The 13534-nt window shown below is 52.6% G+C and overlaps 1 non-coding gene across 1 annotated transcript; it reads left to right on the forward strand.

The window, feature by feature from the left end:
- The first annotated feature begins 273 nt into the window (after positions 1-273).
- On the forward strand, positions 274-346 carry trnar-ucg (transfer RNA arginine (anticodon UCG)). The gene has a single exon. It is a non-coding gene; the product is annotated as a tRNA-Arg (tRNA).
- The last annotated feature ends 13188 nt before the right edge of the window (positions 347-13534 follow it).

The raw sequence follows: 13534 nt of genomic DNA on the forward strand, positions 1-13534 counted from the left end.
GTAGCAGCAGTAACCAACCCTGAGAACACAGTACCAGCAGTAAGCAGCCCTGACAACCTGCAGCAGTAACCAGCACTGGGAACACTGCAGCAGCAACCACTCCAAAGAATGCTGCAGCAGCAGTAACCAGCCCTGAGAACCTGTAGCAGTAACCAGGAGTGAGAGCCCTGCAACAGTAACTAGCTCAAAAAACGCTGCAGCAGCAGGAACCAGCACTGAGAACACCACAGCATCAGACACCAGCCCTGAGAATATTGTACCAGCAGTGGGTGTGGGCCAGTAGCGTAATAGATAGTGCGTCTGACTTCGGATCAGAAGACTGTAGGTTCGAGTCCTACCTGGCTCGGGGGCTTTGTGAGCTTTATGGCGCATGTTTCCTGTTGGGCGGCACGGTGGCACAGTGGTTAGCACTGCTGCCTCACAGCGCCAGAGACCCGGGTTCAATTCCCGACTCAGGCGACTGACTGTGTGGAGTTTGCACGTTCTCCCCGTGTCTGCGTGGGTTTCCTCCGGGTGCTCCGGTTTCCTCCCACAGTCCAAAGATGTGCGGGTCAGGTGAATTGGCCATGCTAAATTGCCCGTAGTGTTAGGTAAGGGGTAAACGTATGGGTGGGTTGCGCTTCGGCGGGTCGGTGTGGACTTGTTGGGCCGAAGGGCCTGTTTCCACACTGTAAGTAATCTAATCTAATCTAATCAGTAACTAACCCTGACAACTTACAGCAGTAACCAGCCCTGACAACACTGCAGTAGTAACCAGCCCTGACAACACTGCAACAGCAGTAACCAGCCCTCAGACCCTGCAGCAGTATCCAGCCCTGAGAACACTGTACCAGCAGTAACCGGCCCTGAGAACCTGCAGCAATAACCAGACCTGAGAACCTGCAGCAGTAGTAGTCAACACTGAGAAATCTGCAGCAGCAGGAACCAGACTTGAGAAGACTGTAGGTACACTTGGGGCTGGTAAGACGACTGCAACAGCAGTAACCAGCCTTGAGAATCTGCAGCAGTAACCTGCCCTGAGAACAAGGTAGCAGCAGTAACCAGCCCTGAGAACACTGCAGCAGCAGTAACAAGTCCTGAGAACCTGTAGCAGTAACCAACCCTGAGAACCAGCAGCAAGTTACCAGCGCTCAGAACCTGCACCAGTAGTAATCTGCCCTGAGAATACTGCAGCAGCAGTAACCAGCACTGAGCACCCTGCAGTAGAAAACAGTACTGAGAACACTGTAACAGCAGTAACTACCCCTGAAAACACTGCAGCAGCAACCAACCAGCCCTGAGAACAGTACAGCAGGAACCAGCCCAGAACTCTGCAGCAGTAACCAGCCCTGTGAACCTGCCCCAAATGTAACCAGTCCTGAGAAACTGCAGCAGTAACCAACCATGAGAACCAGCAGCAGTACCCAGCACTGAGAACCTGCAGCAACAGTTACCAGCGCTCAAAACCTGCAGCAGTAGTAATCTGCACTGAGAATACTGCAGCAGCAGTAACCAGCACTGAGCACTCTGCAGTAGAAAACAGTACTGAGAACACTGTAACAGCAGTAACTACCCCTGACAACACTGCAGCAGCAACCAGCCCTGAGAACAGTACAGCAGGAACCAGCCCTGAGAACTCTGCAGCAGTAACCAGCCCTGAGAACCTGCAGCAGTAACCAGCCCTGAGTACACTGCAGCAGGAACCAGCCCAGAGAACAGTACAGCAGTAACCAGCCTTGAGAACCTGCAGCAGCAGTAACCAGCCCTCAGAGCCAGCAGCAGTATCCAGCCCTGAGAACACTGTACCAGCAGTAACTGGCTCTGACAACTTGCAGCAGTAACCAGCCCTGACAACACTGCTGCAGTAACCAGCCCTCAGAACCTGCAGCAGCTGTAACCAGACCTGAGAACCTACAGCAGTAGTAGTCAACACTGAGAAATCTGCAGCAGGAACCAGACCTGAGAACACTGCAGGTACACTTACCAGCCCAGAGAACACTGCAGGTACACTTGGGGCTGGTAAGGCGACTGCAACAGCAGTAACCAGCCTTGAGAATCTGCAGCAGTAACCTGCCCTGAGAACAAGGTAGCAGCAGTAACCAGACCTGAGAACACTGCAGCACTAACCAGCCCTGAGAACACTGCAGCAGCAGTAACAAGTCCTGAGAACCTGTAGCAGTAACCAACCCTGAGAACCAGCAGCAGTACCCAGCGCTGAGAACCTGCAGCAAGTTACCAGCGCTCAGAACCTGCAGCAGTAGTAATCTGCCCTGAGAATACTGCAGCAGCAGTAACCAGCACTGAGCACCCTGCAGCAGAAAGCAGTACTGAGAACACTGTAACAGCAGTAACTACCCCTGACAACACTGCAGCAGCAACCAACTAGCCCTGAGAACAGTACAGCAGGAACCAGCCCTGAGAACTCTGCAGCAGTAACCAGCCCTGAGAACCTGCAGCAGTAACCAGCCCTGAGTACACTGCAGCAGGAACCAGCCCAGAGAACAGTACAGCAGTAACCAGCCTTGAGAACCTGCAGCAGCAGTAACCAGCCCTCAGAGCCAGCAGCAGTATCCAGCCCTGAGAACACTGTACCAGCAGTAACTGGCTCTGACAACTTGCATCAGTAACCAGCCCTGACAACACTGCTGCAGTAACCAGCCCTCAGAACCTGCAGCAGCTGTAACCAGACCTGAGAACCTACAGCAGTAGTAGTCAACACTGAGAAATCTGCAGCAGGAACCAGACCTGAGAACACTGCAGGTACACTTACCAGCCCAGAGAACACTGCAGGTACACTTGGGGCTGGTAAGGCGACTGCAACAGCAGTAACCAGCCTTGAGAATCTGCAGCAGTAACCTGCCCTGAGAACAAGGTAGCAGCAGTAACCAGACCTGAGAACACTGCAGCACTAACCAGCCCTGAGAACACTGCAGCAGCAGTAACAAGTCCTGAGAACCTGTAGCAGTAACCAACCCTGAGAACCAGCAGCAGTACCCAGCGCTGAGAACCTGCAGCAAGTTACCAGCGCTCAGAACCTGCAGCAGTAGTAATCTGCCCTGAGAATACTGCAGCAGCAATAACCAGCACTGAGCACCCTGCAGCAGAAAGCAGTACTGAGAACACTGTAACAGCAGTAACTACCCCTGACAACACTGCAGCAGCAACCAACTAGCCCTGAGAACAGTACAGCAGGAACCAGCCCTGAGAACTCTGCAGCAGTAACCAGCCCTGAGTACACTGCAGCAGTATCCAGCCCTGAGAACACTGTACCAGCAGTAACTGGCTCTGACAACTTGCAGCAGTAACCAGCCCTGACAACACTGCTGCAGTAACCAGCCCTCAGAACCTGCAGCAGCTGTAACCAGACCTGAGAACCTGCAGCAGTAGTAGTCAACACTGAGAAATCTGCAGCAGCAGGAACCAACCCCGAGAACACTGCAGGCATACGTACCGGCCCTAAGATCACTGCAATAGCAGTAACCAGCCTTGAGAATCTGCAGCAGTAACCTGCCCTGAGAACACTGAGTAAGCAGCCCAGAGGACACTGTAGCAGCAGTAACAAGTCCTGAGAATCTGCAGCAGTAACCAGCCCTGACAACACTGCAGCAGTAACCAGCAATGAGAACACTGTACCAGCAGCAACTAGCCCTGACAATACTGCAGCAGTAACCAGCCCTGACAACACTGCAGCAGTAGTAGCAGCAGTAACCAGGTAAAAACAATGACTGCAGATGCTGGAAACAGCAGTTCAGGCAGCATCCAAAGTGCAGCGAAATCAGGGTTTCAGGCAAAAGCCCTTCATCAAGAATGAAGGCAGTGAGCCTGAAGCGTGGAGAGATAAGCTAGAGGAGGGTGGGGGTGGTGAGAAAGTAGCATAGAGTACAATGGGTGAGTGGGTGAGGAGATGAAGGTGATAGGTCAGGGAGGAGAGGGTGGAGTGGATAGTTGGAAAAGGAGCTAGGCAGGTAGGACAGGTCTGGACAAGTCATGGGGACAGTGCTGAGCTGGAAGTTTGGAACGAGGGTGAGGTGGGGGAAGGGGAAATGAGGAAACTATTGAAGTCCACATTGATGCCCCGGGGTTGAAGTGTTCCGAGGCGGTAGATGAGGCGTTCTTCCTCCAGGCGTCTGGTTGTGAGGGAGCGGCGGTGAAGGAGGCCCAGGACTTCCGTGTCCTTGGCTGAGTGGGAGGGGGAGTTGAAATGTTGGGCCACGGGATGGTGTGGTTGATTGGAGCGGGTGTCCCAGAGATGTTCCCTAAAGCGCTCTGCTAGGAGGCGCCAAGTGTCCCCAATGTAGAGGAGACCGCATCGGGAGCAATGGATACTATAAATGGTATTAGTGGATGTGCCGGTAAAACTTTGATGGATGTGGAAGGCTCCTTTAAGGGCTTGGATAGAGGTGAGGGAGGAGGTGTGGGCATAGGTTTTACAGTTCCTGCGGTGGCAGGGGAAAGTGCCAGGATGGGAAGGTGGGTTGTAGGGGGGTGTGGACCTGAACAGGTAGTCACGGAGGGAACGGTCTTTGTGGAAGGTGGAAAGGGGTGGGGAGGGAAATATATCCCTGGTGGTGGGGTCTTTTTGGAGGTGGCGGAAATGTCGGCGGATGATTTGGTTTATGTGAAGGTTTGTAGGGTGGAAGGTGAACACCAGGGGCGTTTTGACCTTGTTATGGTTGGAGGGGTGTGGTCTGAGGGCGGAGGTGCAGGATGTGGACGAGATGCGTTGGAGGGCATCTTTAACCATGTGGGAAGGGAAATTGCGGTCTCTAAAGAAGGAGGCCATCTGGTGTGTTCTGTGGTGGAACTGGTCCTCCTGGGAACAGATACGGTGGAGGCGGACGAATTGGGAATACAGGATGGCATTTTTGCAAGAGGTAGGGTAGGAAGAGGTGCAATTCAGGTAGCTGTGGGAGTCGGTGGGTTTGTAAAAAATGTCAGTGTCAAGTCGTCGTCATTAATGGAGATGGAGAGGTCCAGGAAGGGGAGGGAGGTGTAGAGGTAGGGTGTACCATCAGGAAATAGCCCTGACAATCTGCAGCAGTAACCAGCACTGACAATATCGCAGAGGTAACCAGCCCTGAGAACACTGCAGCAGTAACCAGCCCAAAGAACGCTGCAGCAGCAGTAACCAGCCATGAGAACAGTACAGTAGCAAACAGTCCGGAAACAAAGCAGCAGCAGTAACAAGTCCTGAGAACTTGCAACAGTAACCAGCCCTGACAACATGCAGCAGTAACCAGCACTGAGAACAATGCAGCAGTTAACAGCACTGAGAACCTGCAGCAGTAACTAGCCCGAAGAGCATTGCAACAGCAGTAACCAGCCCGGAGAACACCATAATAGTAACCAGCCCAGAGAACCTATAGCAGCAATCAGCCCAGAGAACACCTTCAGCAGTAGTAGTCAATACTGAGAACTCTGCAGCACCAGTAACCAGCAGTGTGAACACTGCAGCAGTCATCAAGACTAAGAATGCTGCAGCCATAACCAGCCCTGAGAACACTGCAGGAACAATAACCAGCCCTGAGAACCCTGCTGCTGCTGTAGCCAGCACTGAGAACAATGCAGCACTAACCAACCCTGAGAACCTGCAGCAGCAGTAACCAGCCCTGAGAACCTGCAGCAGTAACCAACCCTGAGAACACTGCAGCAGCAACCAGCCCTGAGAACAGTACAGCAGGAACCAGCCCTAAGTACACTGCAGCAGTAACCAGCCCTGAGAACCTACAGCAGTAACCAGCCCTGAGAACCTGCAGTAGCAGTAACCAGCCCTGAGAACACTGTACCAGCAGTAACTGGCTCTGACAACTTGCAGCAGTAACCAGCCCTGACAACACTGCTGCACTAACCAGCCCTGAGAACCTGCAGCAGCAGTAACCAGACCTGAGAACCTGCAGCAGTAGTAGACAACACTGAGAAATTTGCAGCAGCAGGAACCAGTCATGAGAACACTGTAGGTACACCTACCAGCCCATAGAACACTGCAGGCACACCTACCAGCCCTAAGATCACTGCAACAGCAGTAACCAGCCTTGAGAATCTGCAGCAGTAACCTGCCCTGAGAACACTGAGTAAGCAGCCCGGAGGACACTGTAGCAGCAGTAACTAGCCCTGAGAATCTGCAGCAGTAACCAGCCCTGAGAACACTGCAGCAATAACCAGACGTGAGAATCTGCAGCAGTAGTAGTCAACACTGAGAAATCTGCAGCAGCAGGAACCAGCCCTGAGAACACTGCAGGCACACTTACCAGCCCTGAGAACCTGCAGCATCAGAAACCAGTCCTGAGAACACTGTAGCAGCAATATTTACCTCTGACAATACAGCAGCAGTACCCAATCATGAGAACACTGCAGCAGTAACCAGCCCTGAGTACACGAAAGCAGTAGTAGCCAACACCGAGAACAGTGCTGCAGTAACCAGCTCTGTGAACCTGCACCAGATGTAACCAGGCCTGAGTAAACTGCAGCATAACCAGCCATGAGAACAGTGCAGTGGTAACCAGCCCTGAGAACACTGCAGCAGTAACCAGGATTGAGAACACTGTACCAGCAGCAACTGGCCCTGACAACACTGCAGCAGTAACCAGCCCTGACAACACTGCAGCAGTAGTAGCAGCAGTAACCAGGTAAAAACAATGACTGCTGATGCTGGAAACTAGTGGTGCTGGAAGAACACAGCAGTTCAGGCAGCATCCAAAGTTCAGCGAAATCAGCGTTTCAGGCAAAAGCCCTTCATCAGGAATAAAGGCAGTGAGCCTGAAGCGTGGAGAGATAAGCTAGAGGAGGAGACCTATAGTAGCAGCAGTAACCAGCTCTGAGAACACTAAAGCAGTAACTAGCCCTGAGAACACTGCAACAGTAACCAGCCCTGAGAACACTGCAGCAGTAACCAGCCCTGAGAACACTAAAGCAGTAACCAGCCCTGAGAACACTGCAACAGTAACCAGCCCTGAGAACACTGCAGCAGTAACCAGCCCTGAGAACACTAAAGCAGTAACCAGCCCTGAGAACACTGCAGCAGTAACCAGCCCTGAGAACACTAAAGCAGTAACCAGCCCTGAGAACACTGCAGCAGTAGTAGTCAATACTGAGAACTCTGCAGCAGCACTAACCAACCCTGAAAACCTGCAGCAGCAGTTATTAGCCCTCAGAACCTGCAGCAGTATCCAGCCCTGAGAACCTGCAGCAGCAGTAACCAACCCTTAGAACCTGCAACAGTAACCAGCCCTGAGAACACTGCAGTAGTAACCAGCAGTGAGAACACTACAGCAGTAACCAGCAATGAGAACACTGTACCAGCAGCAACTAGCCCTGACAATACTGCAGCAGTAACCAGCCCGGACAACACTGCAGCAGTAGTAGCAGCAGTAACCAGGTAAAAACAATGACTGCAGATGCTGGAAACTAGTGGTGCTGGAAGAGCACAGCAGTTCAGGCAACATCCAAAGTGCAGCGAAATCAGCATTTCAGGCAAAAGCCCTTCATCAGGAATAAAGGCAGTGAGCCTGAAGCGTGGAGAGATAAGCTAGAGGAGGAGACCTATAGTAGCAGCAGTAACCAGCTCTGAGAACACTAAAGCAGTAACTAGCCCTGAGAACACTGCAACAGTAACCAGCCCTGAGAACACTGCAGCAGTAACCAGCCCTGAGAACACTAAAGCAGTAACCAGCCCTGAGAACACTGCAACAGTAACCAGCCCTGAGAACACTGCAGCAGTAACCAGCCCTGAGAACACTAAAGCAGTAACCAGCCCTGAGAACACTGCAGCAGTAACCAGCCCTGAGAACACTAAAGCAGTAACCAGCCCTGAGAACACTGCAGCAGTAGTAGTCAATACTGAGAACTCTGCAGCAGCACTAACCAACCCTGAAAACCTGCAGCAGCAGTTATTAGCCCTCAGAACCTGCAGCAGTATCCAGCCCTGAGAACCTGCAGCAGCAGTAACCAACCCTTAGAACCTGCAACAGTAACCAGCCCTGAGAACACTGCAGTAGTAACCAGCAGTGAGAACACTACAGCAGTAACCAGCAATGAGAACACTGTACCAGCAGCAACTAGCCCTGACAATACTGCAGCAGTAACCAGCCCTGACAACACTGCAGCAGTAGTAGCAGCAGTAACCAGGTAAAAACAATGACTGCAGATGCTGGAAACTAGTGGTGCTGGAAGAGCACAGCAGTTCAGGCAACATCCAAAGTGCAGCGAAATCAGCATTTCAGGCAAAAGCCCTTCATCAGGAATAAAGGCAGTGAGCCTGAAGCGTGGAGAGATAAGCTAGAGGAGGGTGGGGGTGGGGAGAAAGTAGCATAGAGTACAATGGGTGAGTGGGGGAGGAGATGAAGGTGATAGGTCAGGGAGGAGAGGGTGGAGTGGATAGGTGGAAAAGGAGATAGGCAGGTAGGACAAGTCTGGACAAGTCATGGGGACAGTGCTGAGCTGGAAGTTTGGAACGAGGGTGAGGTGGGGGAAGGGGAAATGAGGAAACTATTGAAGTCCACATTGATGCCCTGGGGTTGAAGTGTTCCGAGTCGGAAGATGAGGCGTTCTTCCTCCAGGCGTCTGGTGGTGAGGGAGCGGCGGTGAAGGAGGCCCAGGACTTCCGTGTCCTCGGCTGAGTGGGAGGGGGAGTTGAAATGTTGGGCCACGGGATGGTGTGGTTGATTGGAGGGGGTGTCCCAGAGATGTTCCCTAAAGCGCTCTGCTAGGAGGCGCCAAGTGTCCCCAGTGTGGAGGAGACCGCATCGGGAGCAATGGATACTATAAATGATATTAGTGGATGTGCAGGTAAAACTTTGATGGATGTGGAAGGCTCCTTTAGGGGCTTGGATAGAGGTGAGGGAGGAGGTGTGGGCATAGGTTTTACAGTTCCTGCGGTGGCAGGGGAAAGTGCCAGGATGGGAGGGTGGGTTGTCGGGGGGCGTGGACCTGACCAGGTAGTCACGGAGGCAACGGTCTTTGCGGAAGGTGGAAAGGGGTGGGGAGGGAAATATATCCCTGGTGGTGGGGTCTTTTTGGAGGTGGCGGAAATGTCGGCGGATGATTTGGTTTATGTGAAGGTTTGTAAGGTGGAAGGTGAACACCAGGGGCGTTCTGCCCTTGTTATGGTTGGAGTCTGAGGGCGGAGATGCGGGATGTGGACGAGATGCGTTGGAGGGCATCTTTAACCATGTAGGAAGGGAAATTGCGGTCTCTAAAGAAGGAGGCCATCTGGTGTGTTCTGTGGTGGAACTGGTCCTCCTGGGAGCAGATACGGCGGAGGCAGAGGAATTGGGAATACGGGATGGCACTTTTGCAAGTGGTAGGGTGGGAAGAGGTGTACTCCAGGTAGCTGTGGGAGTCAGTGGGTTTGTAAAAAATATTAGTGTCAAGTCGTCGTCATTAATGGAGATGGAGAGGTCCAGGAAGGGGAGGGAGGTGTAGATGTAGGGTGTACCATCAGGAACTAGCCCTGACAACCTACAGCAGTAACCAGCACTGACAATATCGCAGAGGTAACCAGCCCTGAGAACACTGCAGCAGTAACCAGCCCAAAGAACGCTGCAGCAGCAGTAACCAGCCATGAGAACAGTGCAGTAGCAAACAGTCCAGAAACAAAGCAGCAGCAGTAACAAGTCCTGAGAACTTGCAACAGTAACCAGCCCTGACAACATGCAGCGGTAACCAGCACTGAGAACAATGCAGCAGTTAACAGCACTGAGAACCTGCAGCAGTAACTAGCCCGAAGAGCATTGCAACAGCAGTAACCAGCCCGGAGAACACCATAATAGTAACCAGCCCAGAGAACCTATAGCAGCAACCAGCCCAGAGAACACCTTCAGCAGTAGTAGTCAATACTGAGAACTCTGCAGCACCAGTAACCAGCAGTGTGAACACTGCAGCAGTCATCAAGACTAAGAACGCTGCAGCCATAACCAGCCCTGAGAACACTGCAGGAACAATAACCAGCCCTGAGAACCCTGCTGCTGCTGTAGCCAGCTCTGAGAACCTGCAGCAGTAACCAACCCTGAGAACCAGCAGCAGTAACCAGCCCTGTGAACCTGCACCAAATGTAACCAGCTCTGAGAACCTGCAGCAACACTTAACCAACCCTGAGAACCTGCAGCAGCAGTAACCAGCCGTGAGAACACTGCAGCAGCAGTAACCAGCCCTGACAACACTGCAGCAGTAACCACCCTGAGAACCTGTAGCAGTAACCAGCCCTGAGAACCTGCAGCACTATCCAACCCTGAGAACACTGCAGCAGCAACCAGCCATGAGAACAGTACAGCAGGAACCAGCCCTAAGTACACTGCAGCAGTAACCAGCCCTGAGAACCTGCAGCAGCAGTAACCAGCCCTGAGAACACTGTACCAGCAGTAACTGGCTCTGACAACTTGCAGCAGTAACCAGCCCTGACAACACTGCTGCACTAACCAGCCCTCAGAACCTGCAGCAGCTGTAACCAGACCTGAAAACCTGTAGCAGTAGTAGACAACACTGAGAAATTTGCAGCAGCAGGAACCAGCCATGAGAACACTGCAGGTACACCTACCAGCCCAGAGAACACTGCAGCAGTAACCAGCCGTAAGCCACTGCAACAGCAGTAACCAGCCTTGACAGTCTGCAGCAGTAACCAGCCCCGAGAACACTGTAGCAGCAGTAACCAGCCCTGAGGACCTGCAGCAATAACCAGACGTGAGAACCTGCAGCAGTAGTAGTCAACACTGAGAAATCTGCAGCAGCAGGAACCAGCCCTGAGAACACTGCAGGCACACTTACCAGCCCCGAGAACCTGCAGCATCAGAAACCAGTCCTGAGAACACTGTAGCAGCAATACCTACCTCTGACAACACGGCAGCAGTAACCAGCCCTGAGAACATTGCAGCAATAACCAGTCCTGAGAACACTGCAGCAGTAACCAGCCCTGAGAACAGTGCAGCAGCAGTAACCAGTCATGAGAACACGAAAGCAGTAGTAGCCAACACCGAGAACAGTGCTGCAGTAACCAGCTCTGTGAACCTGCACCAGATGTAACCAGGCCTGAGTAAACTGCAGCATAACCAGCCATGAGAACAGTGCAGTGGTAACCAGCCCTGAGAACACTGCAGCAGTAACCAGCAATGAGAACACTGTACCAGCAGCAACTGGCCCTGATAACACTGCAGCAGTAACCAGCCCTGACAACACTGCAGCAGTAGTAGCAGCAGTAACCAGGTAAAAACAATGACTGCAGATGCTGGAAACTAGTGGTGCTGGAAGAGCACAGCAGTTCAGGCAGCATCCAAAGTGCAGCGAAATCAGCATTTCAGGCAAAAGCCCTTCATCAGGAATAAAGACAGTGAGCCTGAAGCATGGAGAGATAAGCTAGAGGAGGGTGGGGGTGGGGAGAAAGTAGCATAGAGTACAATGGGTGAGTGGGGGAGGAGATGAAGGTGATAGGTCAGGGAGGAGAGGGTGGAGTGGATAGGTGGAAAAGGAGCTAGGCAGGTAGGACAAGTCTGGACAAGTCATGGGGACAGTGCTGAGCTGGAAGTTTGAAACGAGGGTGAGGTGGGGGAAGGGGAAATGAGGAAACTATTGAAGTCCACATTGATGCCCTGGGGTTGAAGTGTTCCGAGGCGGAAGATGAGGCGTTCTTCCTCCAGGCGTCTGGTGGTGAGGGAGCGGCGGTGAAGGAGGCCCAGGACTTCCGTGTCCTCGGCTGAGTGGGAGGGGGAGTTGAAATGTTGGGCCACGGGATGGTGTGGTTGATTGGAGCGGGTGTCCCAGAGATGTTCCCTAAAGCGCTCTGCTAGGAGGCGTCCAGTCTCCCCAATGTAGAGGAAACCGCATCGGGAGCAATGGATACTATAAATGATATTAGTGGATGTGCAGGTAAAACTTTGATGGATGTGGAAGGCTCCTTTAGGGGCTTGGATAGAGGTGAGGGAGGAGGTGTGGGCATAGGTTTTACAGTTCCTGCGGTGGCAGGGGAAAGTGCCAGGATGGGAGGGTGGGTTGTCGGGGGGAGTGGACCTGACCAGGTAGTCACGGAGGCAACGGTCTTTGCGGAAGGCGGAAAAGGGTGGGGAGGGAAATATATCCCTGGTGGTGGGGTCTTTTTGGAGGTGGCGGAAATGTCGGCGGATGATTTGGTTTATGTGAAGGTTTGTAGGGTGGAAGGTGAACACCAGGGGCGTTCTGCCCTTGTTATGTTTGGAGGGGTGTGGTCTGAGGGCGGAGGTGCAGGATGTGGACGAGATGCGTTGGAGGGCATCTTTAACCATGTGGGAAGGGAAATTGCGGTCTCTAAAGAAGGAGGCCATCTGGTGTGTTCTGTGGTGGAACTGGTCCTCCTGGGAACAGATACGGTGGAGGCGGACGAATTGGGAATACGGGATGGCATTTTTGCAAGAGGTATGGTAGGAAGAGGTGTAATCCAGGTAGCTGTGGGAGTCGGTGGTTTTGTAAAAATGTTAGTGTGAAGTCGGTCGTCATTAATGGAGATGGAGAGGTCCAGGAAGGGGAGGGAGGTGTAGAGGTAGGGTGTACCATCAGGAAATAGCCCTGACAACCTGCAGCAGTAACCAGCACTGACAATATCGCAGAGGTAACCAGCCCTGAGAACACTGCAGCAGTAACCAGCCCAAAGAACGCTGCAGCAGCAGTAACCAGCCATGAGAACAGTGCAGTAGCAAACAGTCCGGAAACAAAGCAGCAGCAGTAACAAGTCCTGAGAACTTGCAGCAGTAACCAGCCCTGACAACATGCAGCGGTAACCAGCACTGAGAACAATGCAGCAGTTAACAGCACTGAGAACCTGCAGCAGTAACTAGCCCGAAGAGCATTGCAACAGCAGTAACCAGCCCGGAGAACACCATAATAGTAACCAGCCCAGAAAACCTATAGCAGCAACCAGCCCAGAGAACACCTTCAGCAGTAGTAGTCAATACTGAGAACTCTGCAGCACCAGTAACCAGCAGTGTGAACACTGCAGCAGTCATCAAGACTAAGAACGCTGCAGCCATAACCAGCCCTGAGAACACTGCAGGAACAATAACCAGCCCTGAGAACCCTGCTGCTGCTGTAGCCAGCTCTGAGAACAATGCAGCAGTTAACAGCACTGAGAACCTGCAGCAGTAACTAGCCCGAAGAGCATTGCAACAGCAGTAACCAGCCCGGAGAACACCATAATAGTAACCAGCCCAGAGAACCTATAGCAGCAACCAGCCCAGAGAACACCTTCAGCAGTAGTAGTCAATACTGAGAACTCTGCAGCACCAGTAACCAGCAGTGTGAACACTGCAGCAGTCATAAAGACTAAGAACGCTGCAGCCATAACCAGCCCTGAGAACACTGCAGGAACAATAACCAGCCCTGAGAACCCTTCTGCTGCTGTAGCCAGCTCTGAGAACCTGCAGCAGTAACCAGCACTGACAATATCGCAGAGGTAACCAGCCCTGAGAACACTGCAGCAGTAACCAGCCCAAAGAACGCTGCAGCAGCAGTAACCAGCCATGAGAACAGTGCAGTAGCAAACAGTCCGGAATCAAAGCAGCAGCAGTAACAAGTCCTGAGAACTTGCAGCAGTAACCAG

Source organism: Hemiscyllium ocellatum, chromosome 9, assembly GCF_020745735.1.
Source record: "Hemiscyllium ocellatum isolate sHemOce1 chromosome 9, sHemOce1.pat.X.cur, whole genome shotgun sequence".
NCBI classification, from domain to species: domain Eukaryota; kingdom Metazoa; phylum Chordata; class Chondrichthyes; order Orectolobiformes; family Hemiscylliidae; genus Hemiscyllium; species Hemiscyllium ocellatum.